Below are 8,242 nucleotides of genomic sequence, written 5' to 3'. Positions count from 1 at the left end.
TTTTTTTATATTTTATCTGTACTTTTTTTAAATGAATTTGTAAGTTGGCATAAAGATAAGACTACAAAGAGTTGAAGTATAGGCAAAAACAAAAAAAGCATATTCAATGAAAGGTTTTACATGCCCCATACAGTAAAACTCTCTATTGATAGACAGATAGAGATATGAACAACGGAATAATGACATTGAATATATTGAATATGCAAAATATTAAAAATAAACTGAAAACAACAACAGCACTATGATGAATATGATAAAAATTTAACAAAAAGAGATTATTTTTTCAAAATTTTGCTACAGTGAAAAGGAGAAACTATTTAGTTGTTTGAATGGAATAAAATGTTTCTGATAAGTACTTAAAAAAGCTTTTTCTCTAGTTGCTTTAAGCAAAACTAGTTTATACAACTAAAAATCCAGTTTTGCTTACTTCTAGCGAAAACTTTAATTACAATGAATGTCACTTATTTAGTTGCTACAAACAACTAACTAAAATCCCAAAAAAGTGAGAAAGCTTTCAAAAAATGCTAAAAGCTTTTCGTAGCGAAAACTATCTATTTTCAACTAAAACCCTTAAATTTTTAATGTTGTGATAATTTTTAAATAAATAAAGGATTTTAAATATATTAATTGTAGTCATTTAAACAAAAAAAGCTTTTAATAGCTTTTAACTAAAAGATAAAATTTCTTTATTTAGTTTTTTTCAGCTTAATTTAATATTTTGCCAACATTGTTGTCAGTTAATATTCTTCGCAAAAAAAAAGAAGAAAAACTTTTCCATTTTATTGTATTCTAATAATTTTTATTAGTAAATTTACTTAACCTAAGGCTATTTGTCTCATTAGCAGCCATTTGTGGTTTGTTATTATTACATATTTTTCTATCTTTACACAAATTTACGAGCTAGAGAACACAGCTACTTGCTAAAAACGTGCTAAACAATAAAATTTTACAATAAGTAAGAAAAAGAAATAGAAATAATTCTTCTAAATACACCTTAAGGGCTGACATTGGCTAATGTTCTGTTGTAGCAACAGAAACTAAGTGTTGTAACTATGTATATATATATACAAAACATAATGTGGTGGGTCCTGTTTAAAAACAAGGAAAACAGAAGATAGAAAAAAATAAGACATGAATTAATTTTTTGCCATAAAGAAAACAAAAGATCTGTTGGAAATAATGTTGATGGTGGTGGTGGTGTTTTTTTTTATTCGCTGGGTGTATGATTGTAGCCTTCAGCTACTTACACATTATTAGGGAGTCTCAAGAGAGTGACATGAAACATCACAAGTTTAACGAGAGTCTTAAACGTGGAGGTAGGAAGGAAAAGATAAGCTTCAATTTATACTACTGATTAGGGTTAGAAGGAAAACATATGTTTTAGTTGTTTCTTTTCGTTTTCTTTTGTTTTGCAAATGGTGTGTTAAATTGTATTAATAAACATTATAAAGTTAAATATTAAGAAATAAGAACGTAATAATGTTTATATTCATAACTGCTCTCAAAACAATGTTACCCAACTAAAAGTATGTTTAACATTTAGTGTTATTAGAGCCGCCTTAGGGTATGCTTAAAGTTTTAAAGCAATAAATTGTGTTTACTACAGGAATATCATTGAGTAAATATATAATCAACTGAATAAGAACTAAACTAGAACTGAACTAGAACTGAACTAGAACTGAACTAGAACTGAACTAGTACTGAACTAGTACTGAACTAGAACTGAACTAGAACTGAACTAGAACTGAACTAGAACTGAAATAGAACTGAACTAGAACTGAACTAGAACTGAACTAGAACTGAACTAGAACTGAACTAAAACTGAACTAGAACTGAACTAGAACTGAACTAGAACTGAACTAGAACTGAACTAGAACTGAACTAGAACTGAAGTAGAACTGAAGTAGAACTGAACTAGAACTGAACTAGAACTGAACTAGAACTGAACTAGAACTGAACTAGAACTGAACTAGAACTGAACTAGAACTGAACTAGAACTGAACTAGAACTGAACTAGAACTGAACTAGAACTGAACTAGAACTGAACTAGAACTGAACTAGGACTGAACTAGGACTGAACTAGAACTGAACTAGAACTGAACTAGAACTGAACTAGAACTGAACTAGAACTGAACTAGAACTGAACTAGAACTGAACTAGAACTGAGCTTGAACTCTATCTCTTTATATCTTTTAGGTCTTTCCTACTCCATTGTCCTTTCCATCAGATATTATTTAGATTTCAAAATCCTCCAACTTATGTACATTTTAGCACAGCAAAAGGGCGTCATTACTTAATTTCTTTATAGCATACTTTTAAGGAAAGCTTTATTTATTAACACGATTATAATTATTATGCAATTTATAATTAATTTAAAATCATAACTTTCGCTCACATTCACAGGAACTATTATTTAAAACTAAATATCTGACAATCTTTTTCATGCTAAAGACTTTAAACAAATTAAAACTGAAAACCTATTATTAAATACTGATGTTTATAATACAAATAGCTGCCTAAGGGCTTTAATTTTAATAACACAGACTTAAATTGTCTCTAAAAGGACAGAAGACAGGAGAAGAAATATTTGAAATTAAAATTTGGGAGAAGCAAAAAAAGATACAACAACCAAAAATATTTTAAAACTGTTCATCAATTAAAAATTAAAAATATTTTAAAGAAAATGAGGCATAAAAAGAGAAGAAGGAAAATATGAATTAACAACAACATCAACCCTGTTATTATTTTTATAAAATTCTTTTTTTTTTTTTGTTTGTTAAAAGTCTGTGCATAATCGTTAGTTTTCTAAACTAAAGTCATAATTCTTGAATATGTCAAACAAACAACAAAAACAACTTGAGTAAATTTGTTAACAGAAAAAAAAAAGAAACAGAATACAAATATAATGACAGTATTTTATGACTATTTAGTTAAGCCAGTCAGCCAGACATTGGCCCCTTTAAACACTAACCACTGGCCAGTGAGTTGGATAGAGTATCTCGCTTAGCACTACGTCAAAGGAATCTTATTTTATTTAAGATATTAATTCATTGGCTGTTGGCTGGGTATGTGTTTCTTTTTATATATTTTTCTCATATGTATGTTTGGCTTTTGCGATGGAAATCTTTTTGGCATGAAATCAATCATCATTCACTAAACGTATAAATTTTGTTTTTTTTTTTTTTTTTTTGTTCCACTGCATTATGCCTCCTTTCGTCATTCCTCCTACTGCTGCAATCTTAATTCTACCATCTAAATTGTCTTTGTTAAACGTTTTTGGAAAAAATGAAACTACAAAGATCAAATCTATAGAATGCTAACATTTAAATCATAAGTAAAATAAACCCTTAAGGATAAGTTGTTAGTTGTAGTTTATGCATTCTTTTGCCAAATGTTATAAAAGTCATTGCATATGACATTGAAAATTTTTACTTGTTTCTCGCCAGCCCTCTTCTATAGTTGGTCAAATGTACATATGAATACGTAATGTTGTCATAAAAATTTTTATATTTTTCATGAATTAATTCAAATCCCTTTTTTTTGGTTTTGTTAATTGAATTTAGTTTTATATATTTAAATGCCGGATGTATTATCCTTTGGTTGTATAGACCTCATTTTTTGCGTTGCCTTCTCTGCCTTCTATTGTTTATGATTTGGGTGCTTGTTTGTAGAGGGTTTTTTGAATCGATATAATCAATAGCACTGACATCTGTGTGGATTTTTGTGTTACTGCAGTTGAGGGTAAAATTATGGTGGTTGTTTTAAAAGGCTATCATATTTAAATGAATTTAAATTCTAAAACTCTTTATAAATTTCAAAACAGTATTAAGAGAACTTGTGAGTTTATATTTAAACAGAATAAAGCTTGTGGGAAAAGCTTTATTTTTATTTCAGGAAAATCTTAATATAACAAAAAACATCTGGAACTCTTTTCAGAATATATCTAGCGTTTCATAATAATTTTCTAAAAGCTTTCGAGCAAAAGCTTTCTCAACAGTATGCTCTATTTAAGCTTAAATTGGTCAATTTCTTTTCAACTGTAATTTTCTCATCAAAAAGTTGTGGAACAACTTGTTTAACATTTATGATGAGAAAAAGCTTTTTCAAATGATTTCTTAAAATTTGAGTGTGAAATAAAAGCTTTAATTTCAAATGATAAGATATATAAAAACATGTAGTTTTTAACACTAAATTAAGTACAATTTGAAAAGCTTTTAAATAAAAGCATTTTCAATATTAAATTTAAAGAGAGAGAGAGAGAGAGAAGGAAATGCCTTTTCAAATGATTTCTCAAAATTTAGGTGTTAAATAAAAGCTTTAATTTCAAATAATTAAATCCATGAAAATATGTAGTTTTTAAACCAAATTAAGTACAATTTGAAAAGCTTTCTCAATATTTAACTTTAAAAAGAGAGAAAAGAAAACCCATTTTCAAATGATTTCTCAAAACTTGAGTGTTAAATAAAAGCTTTAATTTCGAATAATAAAATCTTTAAAAAATATATAGTTTTTACACCAGTTTGAAAAGCTTTCGAATAAAAGAGACATTTTTCAATATTTTTCAAGCTTTGAAGTTTAAAAAAAGCTTTTTAAAGAATAAGAAGCGAAATTCGCATTGTAAGAAAAACAAATGAACTAGTTGATATCAAAAGAATTCTATCTGAAGATTGATGATATATTTTTAGGCTCTCTCAGACATTAAGCTGCTCAAATTTTAACCTCAACTGTTTCTACACATATAATTCAATTTATGTAGGTTTTGTCATTTTTATATGATTTTTTCTGCATTTCTCAATATTGTCTTTTTTTGGGGTAACATTGCTGTTGTTTATATATTCGATAATAATCTTGTTTTATATTCTTTACATACAAACAAAACGACTGACTACAGTTTTGTTAAAGATTCCGGCTGCTGTCTCTGTGTATTTCAATTTATTTGTAGCATCATCATGTTCATTTCATGCATCTTTGCATCATTAAACATAAAAGCAGAATATCATAAATATAATTTGTATATATTTTGTTGTTTTTGTTGTTGACTTCATTACATAATATCAGAGGAGATTTTTTGCAATTCTATAAATTGAATTTGTTTCGAACATAAACATATTTTCATAGATTTTAATATTATGTTAATGAGAAACGATTTTTGTGGTTAATGTAGTAATGTAAACATGAATTTTGTAAGAAAATATTAGAATAAATTTGAAATTAATGTTAATAAACAGAATAGAAAGGTTTATAGTATTAAATTTAGAATTAACCAGTTGAGGTAAGCCTAAAAATATACTTTAGTTTTGGGTAATTGTAAAAGTCTAAAAGTATGCTTTAGTTTCAAAGTAAAATTTTGTTTCAAAATGTTTAGAAATTGAATCAAATATATACTTTAGCTTATAATTAAGTTCCTGAAAGTAGGCCTGAAGTTTTTACTCAACTTTTGCTGGTTAATTAAACCTAAAGTTCATTGCCTTTCTGTACTTCCATCAATTATTAAATAATCAAAAAAATTAAGTAATCTTGCGTAGAGAACCTTTTTTTTCCTCTACACTGCTGATCTTTGTCATTTAAATAAATTAACATATCCCCTAACAAAATCTATTATTACTAATGCGTTTTATTATAAAACCAGCATAATATTATTAGACATCATACAAATGATCCAATGATCCACTACAATTTAATAAAATTCTTGGTATAGTAATTTACTTTCAAAACAAAAAAAAGCAGCAAATCAAGAAAACACAAAATTGATAGTCCAAAAAAAATACCGCAAAAGTTAATTTATTTCATTTATTAAAGTATAATAAAAACTAAGGTATCATTACAAGTTGTATTATCTTAGAAATGAAATGAAAGACGGCAAGTTATAGCATAACATCAAACATGAAACTAAAACAGTAGATCCTCCTATAGCGGGGGTTTAGACGCATTCACTCAATTTGCTCTGATCTTCTTTATAAAGAAAATTACTGGAAATGTAAACCAACATAACTATACACATTATAGTCTCTAATATATGTTGTATTGAAAGCATTATTAGCAGGCAAGAAATTTTTCAATAGCTGTGGTCTTAACATGACATACTTTCTTCAAAAGCTAAACAAAAACCAGTAAATTGTTTAAGATAAAAGCAAAGAATAAAAATGAGTTAAATTCTATATAAACAATTTAAATTCCTAATTTTTTAAGAAAATAATAGATTTTTTTTTTAATTCTTGCCTAAAAGTAGACAATAATTTTGAAAATAAATCATCCTAAATGTAGGCAGCATTTTTTTAATTTTTGTAGTTATTTAGCTATACATTAACATCTCTGTGGTAATATATAATTAAACTATAACATATTTTTAATAAATCAATAAATATGTTCCATACTTTTAGTTACTTATAAACAAATATGTATTTTTACCAAAAATTTCCAAACAAATTCAATAATTCTTTTATATTTTTTCCATTACAAGATCATAAAGGAAATAATGTCTAAACATTTGACTTGACTTAAAGAGGCAAAAAGCACCAAAAACAGAACTTCTAAAAGAAACAACAACCAAAAAACACAAAACTCATAAAAGCCGCCAGCAAAATCAATGCAATAGTATAAAGTTAAAGAAAAAACTAAAGCATACAAATGTACTTGTAGCATGCCATAACCACAATAAAGCATCATTAACAACATCATTATGATCAGCCAGCAATCTCATCATAAACATACGAAATATATGAATGTTTGTTTTTTTAGTTTTTTTTTTAGGGAAGTGTAGTAAATGTATTCAATGCATACAATACCGCAATAAGCATAAACATACTTTGAAAACTAAACAAAAACATACATTACATATTTGCCAATATTGAACAGAGTGACAGGGAATATAATGACTTATAAATTCTTAGTTTTTTTTGTCAAAAATCTTACCAAAAGTCCATTTTGAATTCAATTTTACAAAGTATCTTTGGTGTTAAAAAAAAGCTTTTTTATGAGAAAGTTTCCAAAGTAATTTAACGGAAAAACTTGGACAATTTTTTTTTAATATAAAAGCTACATAAACTTTTTTTAAAAAGAACTTCAATTATATGTTTGAAGCATATTCGTAAAAAGCTTTTTAAAACATCAAAAATCTTTTTTTGGGAAAAAGCTTCAAATGCTTGGAAAAGTATTTTTAATAACAAGCTTTAGGAGAAAAGTTGAGAAATTCTACAATTGAATCCTGTCTTAAATAAACTTTTTTCTCAACAATGTGTAATAGACAGAATTTTGAAAAAAAAAGTAAATTTTAAAAAGCTTTTAAAATAAAATACCTTTTAAGGAGCTTTAATAACCTTTTTCATAAAGTAAATTTAAAAGAGCTTTTTTATGAAAAAAAGCTTTCAACTCAAAATCACTCTCTATTTGAAGATTTTTATAGAAAATTTTAACATTTTATTTGTTACGTTTTATAACTGTCACCATGTGTTTTGTAAATAGCATCTTATGAAAAAGTTATGCAGTTTTAAAAGTTTATTTTCCTTTTTTTTGGAAAGAAAAATAATGCATTGTTTTAAATTTTTCTTTCAAAAAGACTCATACTACAACCTTAGACTTGTCAAAAAAGCAAGAAAGAGAGGCCAATACAATTGCTGTTCTTGTTAAGTTGATAATCATGTAAAAATAAATCACATTTTCGCTTTCTTTTTGTTTAATGCTACAGCACAGCCTGCTGTTGCTGCTGCATACAGCATGTGGAAGACAACAGTCTACAACAACTACATAAAAACACAAAAGGCGGTAGATTTTGTTGTAAAGAAACTTTAAAAGGGTTTTTAGTTTTTTTTTTCTTTGTTTCGGCTTAAAACAATATGAACTAAATACTAGGCAAAAATTTTTGGTTTTTAAGCATAAAAAAATGATCTACAATGAAAACGCATATAGATTTTAAAATGTAAGAAAAAAATGCAGCATTATAAACAGAAATATTTTTTTACCAGGATTTATAGGTAAAAAAAATGTTTAAGCAATAATCCACCACACACGTGTAGATTTAAAAATCATGTATTATGCACTCATGCATACTTTCAATTAGTGTTATTTGCTTAGGCCAACCAGCAACAACAGCAACAATAACAAAAGAGGAGCGTCTGTCTGTCCTCAGTAACAAACACCACCTACAGGCAGGCACCTCTAAATGTGGCAGTAAAGGAGCAAGTAAACAAAAAACAACAACAAAAAAAGAAAATATGCTAAAATGCAATAATAGCAACAACAATAA

The sequence above is a fragment of the Lucilia cuprina genome, chromosome 2, assembly GCF_022045245.1.
Source record: "Lucilia cuprina isolate Lc7/37 chromosome 2, ASM2204524v1, whole genome shotgun sequence".
Lineage (NCBI taxonomy): Eukaryota > Metazoa > Arthropoda > Insecta > Diptera > Calliphoridae > Lucilia > Lucilia cuprina.
Note: the sequence above shows the minus strand (reverse complement) of the source record.